Genomic DNA, 20,528 nt, shown 5'->3' on the forward strand with positions numbered 1-20,528 from the left:
ATTTTGTGCTATAATTAATGAGACATTGTTAAATGTGAATCCTCTGCTAATTTCTGATTCATGCCTCCAATCATTCTATTTAAGCGAAACCACCTCAGTGCAAAACTATAATGAAATGAAGAATTACATAAGTATTTCCAAGCCTATTTGGACTAAAATATCTGCTGTACATATATATTTTCAGGAAGAAATAGCTAACTATATTTAAAGAAAGTATTCTTTTCAGCAGGAAGCACTTGGTGTTAGTCCATCTTCCCTTTCTCTCCCACCCCTGGATTCATATACCACCAGTTGTGATAACAGTCTGAGCTCAGCAGCTGGCCATTAGAGGAAAACTTTCCTAAGTAAGGCTTAGATCCTCTCCTTGTTCCTACCCTGGTCTCTACCAGCTCATAAAAACTGTTCTTCTTGCCTAAGTGAAGCCCTCCACCTTGGCTCTGGATCCTTGCCACGTTCATTTCACCTCTGTCATAAATTATATATCTTCTCTCAACCTATTTTCAACTTTTCCTTCTTATTCTTTGTGTCGATCTGAAACAAAGAGACTACTGGATAATTCTCCAGCAAAGATGGGTTTATATGGGATCAGCAGAGCATGGCAACTCTGAGCCAGGGGGAGATATGCAAGACCCAGACTGGCAAGGGAAGAAGAAAGCTGATACAGAGGGGGAAAGGGAGTTGTGAGGGTTTTAGTAAACAAACAGTCCGTGGCTTCTCATTGGCTGAGTCTTTGCCAGGAAAGAAGTCTTTCTTCTAACTGTTGAGGTCAGCAGGGTGTGAGAGCTCCCCCTTCTGGTTTCCCAACTCTATTTAATTGAGGTTTCTGTTTATTAATTTTTTACATTCGCCATTGGCATTTAAACACATTCTTCCACAGCCTAAGTTTACTAAGGGCAAGGAGAATTGTTTACTATTGTATGCATGAAACTTGAGCAGTTCTGGCACATTGTAGGTGCTAAATATTTGTTGAATGAACGAATGTTCTGGAAAAAATTTTCTCTTTCCTCACCTCTGGCTTCCATCATTCCATTTCACCCCCAATTCTACCCTATTAACACTGAAATTGCCTTTCCAAGATAACTGAAGACCTCTTTGTTGCTAAGCCAAAAGGACACTTTTTAGTCTTTCTTACTCATCTTTTTAAAAAGTATTTTCATTTTGCTACTGTAACTGAGCAGGACCCTATGGGGCCTTCCAGGGACAGGACCCCCCCATCCCCCCACCGCCAATGTCCTTCACCTACTTCTTGTCTGTAGAAAACCTTTAGCCAAACAATAAATTCAATCAGAGAAATGAGAAAATGCAGAAACAAAGGAAAATAGTCAAATAAGACAAAATAATGATGGTTTAGCCATTAAACAAAGTTAAGGACCTTTGGTTCCTCCTTAAAGGCTATAGAAAACATTCTGAGCCATATCCTTTGAGCTGTCTTGCAGATAGTGAAACGCCCACCAGGTGGAAGATGTTAACTGTATGCTGCCCACAAGCACGTAGACCCCCAAACCAGTTGGAACCAGAAGGTTGATGATGTTGACGCCCAGTTACCTCACCACCAACCAATTGGAAGAATGTCCATGTACTGATCATGTGCCCCAAAACCCTCTCCTCAGCATGTAGCCCTTTTCCTCTTTACCCTGTATAATCTCCAAGCAAAACCTAGGGAGTTGGGAGTTGGTTCTTTGGCCATGAGTCCACCTTCTCCGCAGGACTGCTAGCTTCTTCAATAATGCTATCTTTCCTTTTACCCAATATTTGCCTCTCAGTGGATTCTTGAGCAATGAGCAGCCAAATTTGAGTTTGGTAACACTACCACATGTTCTTGGTTTTTCTCTTATCCTCCATCAACTGAACCTTTTAAAGTTTTTTTTTCTTTCCTATATAGCCTATAAATGTCCATATCCCACCGTGATGCAGATATCTAACAGAAGTGTACATAACTGCTTTTTTTTGTTGTGATTGTTCTCAATTACTCTAGAACCCAGGTGTTCCCTACACATCCAAGTAACTTCCAATCTTGTTTCTTCTTCACAACCTCCCAATTAGTGGCAGAGCTGGGCATGCATCTGGCTCCAGATCCTATACTTCTTTCCCTGACATTAGCAATTAGTTTGTCCTACAAATGAAGAAAATTGAACATGAAATACAGCATAATTTAAGACAATAAGAGGAGAAAAAAAAGAAACTGAATCACCTAGATAAGGTTACTGAACTCATATAATGCCACAACAATCCATTACTGTTTTTCTACATCCATTGAAGCAGCATAAAAAGCTGCTCCAAGACTAATAATTAATGTAATAGCTATTACAAGTTATAATTTTTAAACGTGCAAAGAAGAAAGTTTTGGTATAAAATCTACAAGGTAAAAATGTTCAATTTTTAAGAAAAGTTAAAATGAGATTCTCACTAATAAATAATGAGCACTAAAAGTAGAATTTTTTTTTTAATTGAGAAAAAAATATAAGGATTCAGTGCTGTTATTCTCAGTAATTGACCAAAATGAAAGAAATTAATCTACAAATTTCTGGTACTTCTTATCTCTCATTAGCATTTTTAAACTGCTCCTTAATATTTACTTTTTAATGTTGAAATTTTGAATTGAATTTTCTCGACACCCAACACTTCAAATTTATTTCCTTTGCATTAATTGTGGGGCCATTAACCCATTCCTATTGCAATCAACTATCTTCCTGCAAGCATTTGTTATCATGTTGCATCCCAACAGCTTGACAATATCATGTTCTACTTATTCCTGAGATTTCCCAACAGTAATATCTAGGCTGCTACGTTGTTTAGCATTCATTTCCTTATAATCCAATAGCATGTCTATCCAATCCTATTGACCATCTCAATAAATGTATAAAATCCTATTTCTAAAGCATCAAATTTTTATATTGTTATATACCTCCAAATTGCTCCTTTTTAATATTCCCTAACTCAGTGAACAACACCACCTTCATACAATTCATTACTCAGGCTAAACCACCTTAATTCTTCTTCTAACACTCCACAACCAATCTGTAAATCCTTTGTCTCTGTCTTCAGATGATGTCCTATCCTGGATCCAGGCACTTGCCACCACCTCCATCAAGCCAATTATCTTTCACTGTTACAAAGTAACAGCCTTCTAACTATCATTCTTATCCTCCTACATCCAATTCCCCACATAGGACCCAGAGTGATTCTTTAAAAAATATATTCAGAAAATGTCACTTCCCCTTGCAATATCTTTCAATGGTTTTTCATCACACTCAGAAAAAAATAATCTGGCCTCTCACCACCTCCACCTTTACATTCAAATATTCTCCTCAGTCTCTCTGCTAAGAAGTACTGACCCTCTGCTGGTTTTTTTTTTTTTTTTTTTTTTAAAGATTTATTTATTGATTCATTGATTGATTGCTATGTTAGGTCTTCGTTTCTGTGCGAGGGCTTCCTCTAGTTGCGGCAAGTGGGGGCCACTCCTCATCGCGGTGCGCGGGCCTCTCACTATCGCGGCCTCTCCCGTTGCGGAGCACAGGCTCCAGACGCGCAGGCTCAGTAATTGTGGTTCACGGGCCCAGTTGCTCCACGGCATGTGGGATCTTCCCAGACCAGGGCTCGAACCCGTGTCCCCTGCATTAGCAGGCAGACTCTCAACCACTGCACCACCAGGGAAGCCCCCTTCTGCTGGTTTTGAAACATCCTAAACACACTGAAATTCTCTTCTCCAAATATCCATGAAACTTGCTCTCTTCCTTCAGGTCTCTGCTGAAAAGTCACCTTACCAGAGAGTGCTTTCCTAACCATTTGTTCACTAGTCTTTTACTATCTTGTGTTAGTTTTAAAGCAAATAGGTGACTATATGTTATCAGTCCAAATGACAATGTTTGATCTCCAGATTTGTTGATAACTGATCATCTACTCTTAGACTTTTCAGTAATAAGAGCTAATCCATTTTTGCTTATGACATTTTGACATGAGTTTTGCTTTGTTTTTTCTCATTTGCAACAAAATAATTAGTACAAGTTTTTAACTATCCATGAGCCAAAAACTGAGCTTGGCTATACTATGTAAACCTCACTATTAAAACCATCGCTATCTCCTTTTCTTTACTAGTGTCATTACTCTTTGCTTTGTGAAACTTGAGACCACCTGTGTCAACATGTCTTAGTAAAGCTATAGACCACCTATGTCAACAGTAAGGAGAGGGAGCAGTTCCTAGATCTTAGAAGGAGAAAGTCATGTAGAGAAGACTGCCTTGAATAGAGATGTGACCTTCAGTGTAGTGGTGAAGTCAGCTTCAAGCCAAACCACAGCTCCATAGTCCCCAAGAAACCAGAAACCAGAGGGTATGGTGTAGAAATGATGTGGTCTACACATGCAAGCCTCCCCTGGCAGAGAGCAGGTCAAAGAAGAATAGTGAGACGGTACAGAAGGGCAAAGAGAGGATATATGGCATATCCTAGGTATCTTTATCTCACTTTTTGAAGACTAATTCAAAACTATCTATTTACAGGACACAGAATTAGGAGGTAAAATACCCCTTAGGGAATACTGAGCAAAAGGAAAAAGTCCAGACAGTAAATGCCTCAAGGCAAAGCAAGTGTCATCCAAACTATTTGTTTTTGAGGATGAATCACCAATCTGTGAGAAAACAGTAATAAATACACTTTTCAGGACATACTGGGACCTGTAATAAATTGATAATCTAATTCCGGTTTCTTAGAGGCCCTTTGGTAAATACAGCTATCTATTACCCTAGTTTAGCACTGTTTTAAATCCTGGAGGACTGTAAAAAGAAGTCATGTAAAATATTAATATAAAGATGAAATATTAAAATTGCAAGACTTCCCAAAAATAGTATATGGGGCAATTTCCACAGGCCTGTATAAACTTCATAATTTTCCAGCTTTCCCCGGAATCAAATAGTAAAATACACACTACAGCCTGAGTCATATTTGTAGATTGATGGTTTCAGCATATTCTAATTATAATTGCATAGTTTGATTACTCTCAGATAGCTCCAAGTTTTAGTATTAGACTTTCAAAGCTATCTTTGACATATCCCCCATTTTTTAATGAAAGCAAATATTAAAATAACAGCCATTTAAGTGAGAGTGCAAATATCCATATTTTTGCATAGATTCATCCACACTATGCCTGTGAACTGATATTTGCATTCTATGGAGATGACTACCACAGAGGTGAAAAACATGGACACTATTAAATATCTAAAACCCCCAAAGTAAACTAAATTACAAGCTTTAAAGGGTCCCTTCCAATTAGGACCAGTAGATAATAAAATATCTAATGATACTCTTCAGATCTTTGCACCACACATTACTGTGTTTTAATGTGTAAGGTATAATCAAGCCATTCTTCTCCCATTATGGGCTTTGTAAGCTGACTCATCTCTTAAACACATAAGGGAAAAACATTCTGCAAGTGACAAATTCCCTCACCAAAAATACCACTAAAACAAACAACCCCCCAAATTTCTAGAAGAAATAAATCCACACAGATACTATATAACTTTCCTAGAAAAGTTCAACCCAGATCAGAGAAAAAAATCGGGCTTCAAATCAGTAATCACAGGAAGTGCTGAACAAGGACATCGGATGAAGATGGCTGACTAAACATAAGAACCCTCTCCAAGCCAAATCACCTTTAAATGGCCATATATTTTTTACAAAATGATAAATATAAAGTGGTGATGGAAAACTAGAATACCTTTTATCAATTAGCCATGTAATTTGAGGAATTAGTTAAATGTATAAAACAGAGAAAAGAGGCTCATGCAAACTACAGCTCAAAAGACATTAGGAGGAGGACTGAGGGGCAGATGTGAAATGTTTACCAAAGGATGATTCAAGTCCAGAGCAACACATTAAAACAGCTGGGGAGCCCCCCAGAGAAGCGATTATTTGGGTGAATGCATGCGGAATAGCTGGATGGAACCCTCTCCTTCTCTGGGCATCAGCTGCATTTGCCCTCAGAGCAAAGTGGCGAGGGTCAGTGCCTGCATCACTGAAACCAGACATAATTAGAAATTTCAAGCAGAGTTTACCAGCACTTTACTCCCACGGTCTCCTGAGGCCTGCTCTGGTATCAGAACATACATCCACGGCCAGGCAAAGAGAAATTAGCAAACAAAATTATAAGGAACTAGCAAAACTATCACAAAAAGTTTGAGGAAAATATGCTTTATTAACATGTCACCAAACCCAATTTTTGAAGAAATTAACCTCAATATTTTAGAGACCAAACAGAAGACTTTAAAAGGCATAGAGTTAACATCTTCAGAGTGAGTCAAGATGTTACAAAAATATCAGAAATGATAATGTTACCTATCATAGATGTAGATTATTAGATGTGTATAAAATAATGCTCTGTAAAAACTTACACCAATAAAATTCAAAGGCTAACTGAAATAGACAAATCGATAATTTTCTAGGGAAGTATAAATTGCTCACATTGGTTCTAGAGTGATGGACTATGAATCAATGAATAATTATAGATAAAATTTTAAAAAATGAAAGATTTATTCTTAAAAAATGCACAACAAAGACACTTTTAATCTGGAGTAGGAACAAAATCTCTGCCCACTTCTAACAAAGAAAATGAGAAGTAGAATAGTAATTTTATGTTAGATTATATTAGCACCAATAACCCCCAACTTTAAAGCACACTAATAAAGTATACCAACTGCATTGGACATTGGAGATGAAATGTTGAGAATGATTACATTAAGAGAGAAAGTTTGGAAAGATGAGCAACCACTTCTGATCATGAGCAAATCTGTCAGAGTAGCAGGTTTCCATAGTGCTTGTTACCACTCAGTGGAAAATTAACTCTTGCGTTAGACATCAAGACCAAGTGCGTGGGCTGAAGAAGCCTTCCTGATTGTCTTAGCCCTCATGGATTGGCAAGGGAATTGGAGTTGAAGGAAAAAAACCTATATATATATATTCCATTTTTGGAGCAAAGAAGTTTACCACACCCTTCATGATGTTAGCCTAAAGTAATCTTCCAGTCTGTTCCCACATTAAATTCTGTAAACCACTGGGGCCAGAAAGAACTTCTCACAATCAAAGGTATGCAGAAATGTAAAAGGGACACGTAAGGAAAAAAGTCATAAAAGAATATAAAAAGCTGAAAACTAAGATGGCCTACAAAATATTTTAACATGGAGTAGATAAAAACTTTGGTGAAGTATTTTCCTATAGAACCAAATAGCTTTGTAAATTAAAAAAAAGAATTTTAATTGTTTAAAGCCCTCCATGTGTGAAGATTTCAAGACAGAAATATAGGAATCAGAGGAGAAATAATAATACAACAAAAGAAGTGGAGACAAAAATAAAACCACAATAAGTGATGCAACAGTTGAAGCATGCACACAATTGAAAACAAATCTACCTAAAAGAAGGACAAATTTCAGCATATTGAATTAAATGTAATAGAAAAGAAAAAAACATTTAAACAATTAGAAAGAGATAGATGTGGAAGTTTGCCAACATAGACCTATTATACACATACCTGGGGTCCATGTAGAGGAGAATAAAACAATTTGAACAGAAAATAGAGTTAAAAATATAAATCAAGAAAAATTCCTGAGATAAAAAATTTTGATTCAATGAATTGAAGGTGGACATTGTATTCTAATTAAAATTGGCTCTGACTTATTAATACTATGACATTTTCATGTAAATTTCCTGGATTTAAAACAACAGAAAGATTTCTATGGCATTCAAGCCACCAAACCAAAATATTCAATAAAATAAAAGATCAACTCATTTTAAGCCACTTGTCATATTGGTTTTAACCTTTGCTACAGCATTTTTCAATGTGAGAAAGAAATAAAGCAATTCTAGGAAGTCCTCGAGTAGGAGAAGTGTGACTCAAATATTTTGTACTGTTTTAAATTTTTGTTTATCTATAAAGGCAGCAGACAAGTGATAGTAGATGACTCTTTTGCTATAGCAAGCTCTGAAAAAAAAATTAGATTGTTCTAATTTGGATAGTCTATGTTATTTCCAAAAAAAAAAATAAAAAGATTAAAGGGATTCCTCAAAAGCTGGACTTCACAGGGACTTTAATATGAAAATGTAGTTTGTGAACCTCCTACACAGGGATGCAAATGAAATGTTTCTCATACTTATTCTCCCATGCATTCTCAGAGTATGTTCCAGGAAATGGGTTTGTGTAAATGTTGTACAGATCTTCCCAGTGAAATTCTTTTTAGCTTACCTTCTAGTTACCTTCTTGGAACAATGAATACTGGAGTCTGGACACAAGTAAAGAAAGTTTTCTTTTATTTTTTTTTCACATATGTAAGCATAATTTTATTAGGCTAAACTTACATTAGCTATAAATGGTAAATATTTCTTAAAATTTAAAATTTTTTACATTATGATATATATTTTCTTTCGTAATGAAAACTGTCTGCCTTGATGTTACTCATTAATAAGTAGTTAAAAACAAAATAACCTTGATTTCTCTCTTTAGCCAATTATATTTTCTGTATCTTAAGTCTGATGATACATGGCAGAGACTTTCTCTTTGCTTTTCCCCTTTCCATTTCCAATTTCTCACTTCTACTGTAAGTGCAAAAATAAATTAAAAATAAGAGACTTAAGAGACTTCCCTCACCCCTTTTCTTAGAAAACTTACTTTAGAAAACCGTAGTTGTAAGTTCTTTCTTTGTCTCTTTGAAAAGTATGTAAATCTTTTAGAAGCTAAATAAGACTCTTACCAGCTTTAGGACCCAGGTATGTCTCTCTCAAGGAAACTGGAAAGCATCTCTTTGAAATGCAATCATCAAGAAAGATAGCATCCAGTCTTCCCATTTTTGAGGGAGGGTTGCAAAATTACCTCCTGGAATGAGAAGAGAGAAGAACTCTTAGAGAAGAAGAGGAAAAGGAAGTTGGGAGGGCTATGGTAAACAAAGAGTCCATGGCTTTTCACTGGCTGACTTGAGACAGTTCTCATTGGCTGAGTCCTTGCTGAAGGAGGAGGAATCTATCTTGTTCTTGTTGAGCCTCACTATCTATTGCGGCTCAGTGTGAGAGCGCCCCCTTCTGGTCTCCTGACTTTTGAAAATTAAAGTTTCTGTTTATTCTTTACAACCCAGAAAAATCTCACTCGAGTCCCAGTGCTTTATAACCAAGCTCAGTTCTTGTTCTATGCCGATGTCTAACTCTGTAGTAATATTGCAGTTTTATTACATGATAGAAAAATTCAAGGTTGTTATTATTGATAAAATCTTTGGAAGTATAGTAAAATCCTTTTCGTGTTTATGCTCAGAAATTTATTTTACCAGTTATTGTCATCAGTTCTAGAGAACCCTTTTTTTATAGTAGTAGTTAAATAGCAGAACCTAAGAAAGACACTGAAAAATGAAAAGTGATTTAATTAAGTTTCCATAACTGGATCTGAGCATTTTTATTTTGGAATAAAACTGCAAACACTTAAGCACTTTGAAGTTAACACTTTATTAAGATAAATAGAGAAAGTTCACATCTCTCTTGTTGTTAAATTGTTCCAGGCTGTCTGGCTTCATAGCATTTTACAAGAAGCTAGTGCATTGATTTATAGCATAAAGGCTATCTCTGCAACCAGAGAGGCTAGCTATTTTATTACTTGATAACTGGAATCTTAGATTGTGAAAACACAGCAAAATCTACACTGAGAAGAGTATGCCCTCACAATCTGTTGTTCATATACAGAGCTTGTATAAAATTTAAAGTAAATCATCTGAAGAATGAAGATATTTTAAAGTGAAAACAGAGTCATATTTACTCTCAATTCTTATGTTCAACCATTACCTCATACTGATTTCAAAATCTTTCTGTGAACACATATAACAGAAAAACTGGTAGGTAAACTGTAACACCAATGAGAATCTTCCCAGCAAATTTAGCAAGTGACAAAAACTTATACATTGTATTTGTACTTGACATTATTCTTGCAGTTCTGCTAATTTATCACAAACACTTAAGATTTTTTTTAGGACTAATTTTTAATTATTGGAGTTTAGGAAATTGTCAACATTTTCAAAATCCCTATGGGGATGGGTCAGAAATTAAATTTTCACTGTAATGGAAGGAATGCAGGCAGTGATACTTTTTCCTTTTACCTTAACAGAAAACTTCTGAGATAAATTCAGTGAGGTTTTTCTTCTTGTCATTTTGGGGAGAATGGCATTTTTTATTTATCAATAACTAATTGAGAGACTATTGAATCTTACATATTTTTAATGAAAAACCCTTATATTTATTTTGTGACACTACTGTCATTTGACATCAAACAATTCAAAAGAAACTTTTAAATAATGGATGATATAAAAGTGAATGAGGGCTTCCCTGGTGGTGCAGTGGTTGAGAATCTGCCTCCTAATGGAGGGGACACGGGTTCGAGCCCTGGTCTGGGAAGATCCCACATACCACGGAGCAACTGGGCCCGTGAGCCACAACTACTGAGCCTGCGCGTCTGGAGCCTGTGCCCCGCAGCGGGAGGGGCCGCGATAGTGAAAGGCCCGCGCACCGCGATGAAGAGCGGACCCCGCACCGCAATGAAGAGTGGCCCCGCTTGCCGCAACTAGAGAAAGCCCTCGCACGAAACAAAGACCCAACACAGCCATAAATAAATAAATAAATAAATAAATAAAGTAGCTATAAAAAAAAAAAAAAAGTTGGGTGTATTTCTTAAAAAAAAAAAAAAGTGAATGAGCTGCAAAAATAGATATGCTTAAAACAAAAATCTTACACTTTCACCTAAATGTGAAAATGAGTAGATTATTTCTACAGGGGGGAAAAAATGTTCTTTAGAAGGTAATTAACATAATAATGAAAACATCACTTGTAAGGATTTTAAAAGATTAAATGATGAGAAAAAGATTCAATTCTTCTGGGAAATGCGACATAGCAAAACAAGTCTTTATGAAGTAAGCTCACACAGCTAAGGCAGACTATATCATCTGTTAATCTTGTTGAAACAGCATGCTTAAAGCTTCATCCTACAACATCAGACCTATAGAATTAGGCAAAACCAAATATCTATTTTAATAAATTGGAAGTATGCTTAAATTGGATCAATTTTCAACCAAAACACAAGTTCAAATATATATAAAATAATTTCAGCATGTTATATAAAACAAAGTTTTACGTTCTGTAAAATGTTTGTGTTGAAGCTAAGAAAAATTATGTTTATACAATGTGGCACATACAGTTATGAGATGTATGGCTTAGCACCCGTTCTAATTGATGGAGTAAGACATATCTATAAATTCATACAAACTAAGCACATTGTATACCTTGATTTTTGCTTGTCTTCTTTCCTGAATAAACCCCATAGATATTTAATACAGATATCCAGCGTGTTAGCTCCCTCACCAGGTAAGACGAAGGTAATCAAAGCTGTATGGCTAGAAGATATTTTGGGACTATGTGAAATCACTCATGTTTTGTAAGAAAAACTCTGATTTGTAATAAATGTTTTATTGCAATATTTATTTGGAAGAATAAGTTTTGGTGTTAAAATACTGATTTATTGCTTCTCAAAATGTATTTGACAACACAGAAAACAGGAAAAGCTTTCCAGAAAGAAAAACATTTTGACAAGAAAAAGTTTAAATGTTTAAAATTTTAGTTTAAAAATGTATTTCATAGATAAACATTTAAAATAACATTATCATCAGTGTGAATAAAATCAGAGCTTTAAAATAAAAATATTAGAAATACGTGTTTATCTTATTGCCCCTTCATTAGAAATGGAAGCGGAATGGTCCGTCTCAAGAATTAAATGTTCTCAAGATTATTGTGGTTTGTTGCATCATTTCTGTGCATTAATAATTGAAGTTGGAGAGTTTCCCATAGCTAATTATTTTCGCAATAAAATAGTTAAAGAATTTCTCTGAAACCTTTCTTCTGAGATTTTAAAAATCATTTATTCAAATCATGCATTTCCATGAATGTATCATCACAATGAGAGCAGGAAAACATTTAGAAATTGCATGCTTCACTACAACATAACCTGCCTTTATATTTGCCTAACTGCTTTTGCCTTAAAGCAAATAAAGCCTTATGTATAATATAGAATGACAGACACCAATTCCTTTTTATTTCAAAAGCCACTTGTAAATTAGTTATTTGGAACTCAGAATGCATTTTTTCCTATGGAATAAGAAATATTAAGTATTTAAGTAACTCTCAAGGTAAATCATACACACATGTAATCCAATGTATAACTGAATAGTAATAAGATTAACATTGTAATTTCATTTGAGTGGCTTATTCTAATTACTAATACCGTTGCTCAGACTACCTCATTTAATCCTGATACCATCAAGAAAGTGAAAGGATAACTCACTGAATGAGAGAAAACATTTGTAAATAACTTATATGATAAGAAACTAGTAACCAGAAATGCAAACACGTAACTCAATAACAAATATACAAATAACACAATTTAAAAGTGTGGAAAGGATTTGAATAGACATATCACCAGAAAAGATATGCAAAATTCCAATAAGCCCATAAAAAGAAGCTCAACATCATTAGCTATTAAGGAAATGCAAATGAAAATTATAATGAGATACCACTTCACACTCAGTAGAATGGCTACAATAAAAACAATAAAAACAAATGTTGATAAGGATGTGGAAAAGTTAGAACTCTCACACTGCTGGTGGGAATGTAAAATGCTGCAAACAATGTAGAAAATAGTTAGGCAGTTCCTTAAAATGCTAAACACAGAGCTACCATATGGTGTAGTAATTCCACTCCTGGGTATATACTCAAAGAGAAATGCAAACATACCTCCATACAAAAAGTTGTATATGAATATTCATAACAGCACTATTCATAAAAGTCAAAAAGTAAAAACCACCTAAATGTCCATCAACTGATGAAAGAATAAACAACATGAGGAAAGAATAAACAAGTATATCTATACTATGGAATACTATTTGGAAATAAAAAGGAGTAAAGAATTGATACATGTTACAACATAGATGAACTTTTAAAACATTATGCTCAATGAAGAAAGCCAAAAGACTACATACTGTATTAAAATCTAGAATAGGCAAATCCACAGAGATAGAAAGTATATTAGTGGTTTCTTGGGGAAGGGGATGGGTTGAGAAGCAACTTCTAACAGATACACCCTTCCTTTTTGGGATGATAAAATTTTCTAAACTTAGATTGTGGTGGTAGTTGCAGAACTCTGTGAATATAATAAGGCCATTGAATTATAAACTTTAGTAAATTTTATAGTATCAATAAAGATGTTTAAAAAATTGTTCCTTATGACACATTGGAAAAAGTAAGTGTAAAATTACTCTGAAGAGATATTTCCATAATCTATGCTGCACAAAAGACCTTTGAAATAAATAGTTGCTTTGGAAGATAAGATCACAATTAAATATCAAAAAATTCACAAGGAAATGATCCACCTGAGATACAGCAAATATAAGAAACATATTTAAAATATATAAGAGAATAATGAAATAATTTGAAACAGAAAATAAAAATATATTTAATATAGTTAATACTGTATACCAATAGAAACCATAAGAAAAGAATTAAAGACTATGAAAAAGAGAGCAAGCTGATTTGAAAAATCATCACTTAAAACTTCTAGAAATTAAATTATTTTATGATTCTTGAAATAAAAACCATCAATGAGTAGGTCGAAAAGTAGATTAAATAAGAATGTTGACTTGGTTACCTGGTGAAATTTCTCAGAATGTAGCCCAGAGAGATATGAAGATTAAACATATGAAAGAGAGACTAAGACACAGAGAAGACTGAAGAGAAAATCCAACATATATATTTATATGAGTTATTGAAGTAGAATAGGAGAGGAGTAATATTTGAGATGATAATGGTTAAAGTTTTTTCCAGATCGAGGAAAAATAAGAATCCTTACAGTCCAGAAGCAAAATAATTTCCAACCAGGATAAATAAAAATAAAGTTATACTAATCGTATCTAGTTGAAATCACTGGACACCAGAGGCAACAAGAAAAATCTTAAAGACAACCAGGTAAAATAAGATTACTAGGAAAGAAATGGTGGGGGCAGTTGGAGAGGGACAGATTCACCACACAGAAATAATATTTAGACTGCAGCGAGAAAGTCCAGAAAATAAAGAAGAATAATATCTTCAAAACTGCTTAGAGAAAATAACTATCATACTAGAGTTCTATACCCCGCTAAATAATTTTCCAAGAGTTGCTAGGGGCGCGGGCAGGAGGAGGAAGAGATTTTCAGTTAGAGATAACTTTTTGTTTGTTAGTTTTTTTTTAAATTGCCGGAGACCCTCCATCACTTAAATTACCATTCAATGATTTATTTTGGGAAGAAGAAAATTACACCCACAAGGTAGGAGCAGGACTCATAAATGGATGATAGGAATGGATATTGATAAATTTGTGGTGAACCTAAATTAAAATTACTATAAAGATAATGACTAATTGTGTATGGTTTAAAAATAAAACATAACTAAACTATTAGACATGAATTATGTGAAAGGGGGTTATAAGTTCCTTATATTATGAGTGAGTGGTACAAAGATAGTGATTAATTTTAGACTTTGTCAGGTTAGGCTCAACATATTAGAAATTTAAGGGAAACCCATAAAATAACAGAAAAATAATGTATAACTTCCAATAATTTAGAGGAGAAAAATGGAATAAATACACTTGACCATTCTAACTTAAAACAGTAAAGAAGGAAGAAAGAACATAAAATCACAAAGTAAGGCGGCAGAAATAAAATACTAAGAAACAGTACAGGAAAAAGTAAAAAACCTGACAATTAAAAGATGGAAATTTTATGATTAGATCACGCATTTCCGGCTATGCGTTAATTTAAAAGGCACGTCTAAAACACAGTGACAGGGGAAATTTGAAAGTAAGGGGAAGAAAAATGATATATCTGACAATTATTAACTACAAGAAGCTGCTGTGGCTATACAACTCACAGGGAAAACAGTTTAAGGCCGAAAACATTAAATGAGGTTAAAAAGGGTCACTGGAAAATGATTTTAAAAATACTCACTAGGAAGATGTAAGGAGAAAAAAGATATAGAAATCCATTTTCCTGTTATTTATGCATGTATAATTCTTAAAAGATTTGAAACTAGATTAGTCCTACTTGAACAAACTTCCTTTTATTCCTTGACATCTCTCCTTGAAAGTTTAGAACACATTTCTCCCACTAAGCCTTCCAGTATTGATTTTTTCTAACGCTTTTCTACCTCTCCCTTTGCTCTTATATGGTGTGTTGTATCTTGAGTTAGATGGGAAATCTCACAGGAGCTTTGTCTTTTATGTGTTTGTAAGTGCCATGTACCCTTACAACTATTATAAATAAATAATAATCACCATCTTGGGATAAAAATAAAACATAAAAGTGTCAACCTTTCAAACAAAAATGAGTTACCTTCCTTTCTTTAACAATGCCTTAGAGATGCATTCTTGTAAAATTCTAGAAACTCTTTTAAGTATATTATTTAAGTTAGAAACGAAAAAATAATGCTATATCAGTCTAGGGTGAACAACCATTTGGTTTGTCTGATTTTAGCAGTGAAAGTCCTGTTTCCCAGGAAGCAATTCAGTCTCAGGAAAACTGGGATAGTTGGTTGCCTTCTTTTAAATAATCTAAAGCACATACATCTCATACTTTTTATTTAAATTTTTATCTAAGTACATGCTTAGGCAAAGACCAAAATTAATATCCATAATGGAGAAAAATATTAACAATTTTCCTTAATCAACGTCCTCTATTTCTATTGTTAAAAAAAAGAACATGTCTACACTTTTGTTGCCTACGTTATCTCCTTCTAATTTGCCTAAGTATTGAGCATTTTATTAAGTGGGAAATTTGCAAAATGGTGGAAAATGACTTTTCCTTTAAATTAATATGTGTTGTCAAGAAGTCTCTGGTACTCCTGGACTTTTTATTAAGCATTATAGAGAAACTCACAATTATTTTCAGGCATCATAGCAGCTGATAAGCTCAAGCAAGTGAAGAAGTTATGAAGCCAGTTACCAATTTTTAAAAAGAATACTTCAGAAATGTTTCATAGCCTTGTATTTTCCTATACTGACAGCTAATTTTTTAGCTAAGGAAGTGGTTAAAATAGAGTATGGAATTTATAGGTAAAGAGAATATATGTAATTAAATTATGACATTTTCATAAGCAAATAATATAAAACTCTCTGCTATGTGAATTATAAAGAAGTATATTTTCCACATTTGATAACTTAAAATTATTAAAAATAATTATTAAATAATTTAAAATTATTAAAAATAATTTAAATTTAAATGTTCTCATGTAGTCAAAATGGTTCTGGGTACCCAGTAATATTTTCTCAAAACTGTTCATCTATTCACAAAACTCTATGCTAAGTGGGAGTTCCAAAGAGAAATAATACATGACCCAACTTTTAAGGGACTCATTCTGTTAGAATCAAAAGTGAACACATGAATTTATTAAAGTAGAACACAATACAACTGTATATAGAAGGTGCCATCATTATAAGAAGTTACTAAGGTGTATAGCAAAAACTTTACAAAGGATATGATGCTTGAATTGGTTCTTGAATTCATTCATTCATTCATGTATGCTAGCATGCATGTATTTATCAAAATTATTAAGCGTCAGTTTTGTGTAAGGCACTGTGCTTAGTGCTGGTTATAAATTGTAAATGAGAAAGAGAAGCTCCTAATATCACATAGCATATACTCTATTAGGAAAGAGAGACAATAAACATGTTCACAAATAAATAAAACACATTAATTACAGATGGTATCAAATGTTATCAAACATAACAAGTGGAAGGAATTGAGGAACAACCAGGAGTTGTTCAGGCAGATGGGGGTGGGGTGGACAAGGGCATTCCAAGAGACAGTTCCTATTAAGCTGTCTGACTTCTGCAACACACAGTTGGCACTTTACATAAGTGGTCACCAACACCCTTTCTTTTTTCTTGGTAACTGTCTTCAAGAGTAAATCCTAATATTACATCCACCACATTTTAATTTGTCTCTGATAGTTCACCCTTTTAACTTCACATCCTTTTTCCCTGTTTATTGCCCTGCCAGATGTTTTATTTAATAACATTTTCCCACCTGCAACCTTTCCTTGATTCTGATTCCTATTCATTCCCTGGTATGGCCAAAGGTAAAGGGAGCTGGAGAGTAATGGGATTCATATCAAACCAGAAAGCCAAATCTTCTATATAACTTCCAGGATAATACATATAGGAGCAGGAAGAGCTAAATAAATCAAGAATAGACCTGGACAGAGATGAAGTGATGTAGAAGAGGAAAAAAAAAAAAAAAAAGATCAGAGCAAGAAAAGAAGGTCCAAATATTTCACCATTAACAGGGATGAAACAACTAAAGTTCCACCGCATTGGATACAAATATAGGAGAGGGTCAGCCTCAGATAAAAGTCCAGGGTTCTTAGAAACCCACCAACCCTTTGGCACCAACCAATACTGTTATGAACTTGGGTACCAGTTCCTGGCTCTATATGGATTGTAGAAAAGGTGAGCCTAAGCAACATTTACTCCTAGAATGCGCTATCAATGTAGATCTGTGTTTCCTCCTGCTAAGCCCAGCCCTCTGTGAGGTCTGCCCAACACATTTATGATCTGTTCCAACAGCTAAAAATGAGGACTTAAGAGTGCACAGTACATGAGGGCTTATATTCCTGCTGCCATAATTGTCTGCTTTAGAACCAAGACCTGAAGAGAATGATTGTCTTCCTCCTATACCCTGCTTGGGCTCTACCTTGCTACACTGAGCAAATTCCATTGATAACAGTTGCTCTGATGAAAGACTGTAGCAGGTTAAAACAATAATTACAAAATTATTATGTGTCAAGGTATTACTCTCTTAACTGTTACAAAAAATGTCCCTAAAATGAGGGAAAAAAATGGTTACTTAAATAGAAGTGCTAAATGATCTACAATCTCACTGACTCTTGTGATACTTTTATACCCTCTTCACTGTTACTGTTTCATTTATGGGGTGGGTGAGACATTCATTTGGAGATTGTCATTTCCTTCACATGCTTTAAAAGGGAGCAGAAGAGTCTGTTTAAAATGAGATATCTTGGCTTGGCGCCCAATTCTCCCTTCCTTTCATTTAGTGTTACACTAATTAGTTCAGCATGATCATCCAACTATCAGATCATATTTAATTCAATTAATTTCATTTCCACCCAACACCTTTCCATAAAAGTGAACAATGGCTTGTTTGTTTTCATCGATAATTTGTCATGGTGAATGCTCTACATTAAGGGGTAGTGATCCTTACCTTGGCAGATAAAAGATTCTGTACACATACACAGACATGTAAATACCGGTTTGCTGATAAATTCTAGCAAAAAAAAAAAAAATGCATTCACCTTACTAATGAACTATTTCATAAACAATGAGTTTTTATTACATACCTTTTTAAGTATCTTTAGGGATATTTTGTTTTGACTTTCTAAATGAAGGTGGACAGTATAGGGCACATGATATTTTTTTCAATACAAACCCAAAATTATTTTTTATTACATTTTCACTGAGCATGTAACATTATAAATATTTGCCCTGAATATTTCTTTGTATGATATTTAAAAATTACATGTGGCTGTATTATCTGTGACATGGCAGCTTAGTAGCCAATTAAATTCTGAAAGTCGGTATTCTTTTAAAAGTGAAAAAAGCAGGCATGGAAGAAACATTCTGTACTGAGCAATTATGTGTAAGATGTTTTTAAGGATGAATAAAGTTATTTTTGTGAATGCAATTTTAGTTCCAAATGCTGGCAGAATTATTAAGGTATCTGTCTATGTAAAAAGAGATTCATATTTTAAAATATTATCAAATTTTTCACTATTTGGTATGAATTTGTTTCCAAATGTGTCCTAATTCTCTCAGTGTATCTGGATAAAGACATTTGCCAAGAGATAAGCAGGCATGACTCCTAAAACGGCTAATTTTTTTGGTCCAGAGAGGAATGAGGTTTGTTAATGAATAGAAATGTAAACATTTATTGAATAAGATGTAAGCCTATTTATGTTACAAATGTGAAACTATTTGTAGTTATAGAGAACAAAATAAACAAAACAACTAAATCCCATTAATATTCACAACACATTAAGACTGAGAAGTTTTCTCTGTGTTTGGAGAATTCTTGGCTCTCCTTGGTTGATATAAATGTTCACCCAGGACTGGCTTAATGTAAGGGAAGTGTAGAAGTCGCCCTAGTCTGCACGGTTTCAAGATATTATCTCTGGCCTACACTTATAGTCCTTTGTGTCTCCTTGGGAATAAAGGCAAAGCCCATGATAATGGGATTGACAGGATGGAGGGGGTGGGAGGTGAGGAGTACCCAGGGCACCTAAGATGGGGAGGCAGGTTGACCATGAATGGAGAACATTAGATTTGCCGCAGATTTTCATTTTTAGAATTATTGTTTAACTTTCGCAAATGTTGACAAGATTTCCTATATCTCAGTATTCATTAGGGTAAAAGTATATTCATAGGGAAAACTCTAGATCTTATTGCCAGAAAAAGTATAACATTCCATCCTAAAATATAACATTCAAAGATAAATTTCAGAGTTTTAGCTCTGAACGATGTACTGTGTCTCATTCCAATACGTTCTGATTGTTATGGGGGATTAATAACAAGTGTGATTAGTTGTTTGGGCAGGTGGGAAGTGCCTATATATCTCCTATTTCTGACAAAGATTGGTCCTAAGAGCAGAAGGTTGGGCGGTTTCTCTTGGAAACCATACCGGGTGGTACATGGTATGTATGACCCATCTCATCCCCAGTTTGCTCCCTTAGCCTTAATCCAGCACCACCAAGGTGCACTCTCCTTGCCCTCCTTTAATTCGTCACAATTTGATTTCCTTCTGCCTGGAATGTTGTCTATCATCGATCTATTTTCACATCTGTGAGATGATGGAATCATAGAATTTCAGAATTTCGGGAGACAAAATACACAACCTTCCACCTAATCCAGTGTTCACTGCTCTTCTCCTTACTTATCCTTTAAGAACTAAGTTTATATTAAACTTAGTTATTAAAAAAATTAAAATTATATTTTCTGGGAAGCCTTTCCTCATTCCTTCAGCTGACATCAGTTTTGCCTCTATTGGAATCTATAATGTTTCATTTTTACCTTTTTTTAGCAGTTTAGTACAATAAGTGCCTTACAATTTAGGCAGTCTTATTCTAAATTAAAAGTTCCCTGAAGGAATGAGTTGTCCTTACATGTTTTCTATAAACCCCTGTTGCTCCTAAAACAGTATCTTATTGTCAATAGAAATGTAAACATTTATTGAATAAGATGTAAGCCCGTTTATGATACAAATGTGAAACTATTTGTAGTTATAGCCAACAAAATAAACAAAATAACTATATTCTATTAATATTCACAGGACATTAAGACCGAGAAGTTTTCTTTGATGAAAAACAAAAGCAGAGAAACCATAACTGCAGGAACATGGGTGTATTTATCTCAACTCATAAATTCTAATA

Source organism: Eschrichtius robustus, chromosome 8 (genome assembly GCF_028021215.1).
Source record: "Eschrichtius robustus isolate mEscRob2 chromosome 8, mEscRob2.pri, whole genome shotgun sequence".
Classification (NCBI taxonomy): Eukaryota; Metazoa; Chordata; class Mammalia; order Artiodactyla; family Eschrichtiidae; genus Eschrichtius; species Eschrichtius robustus.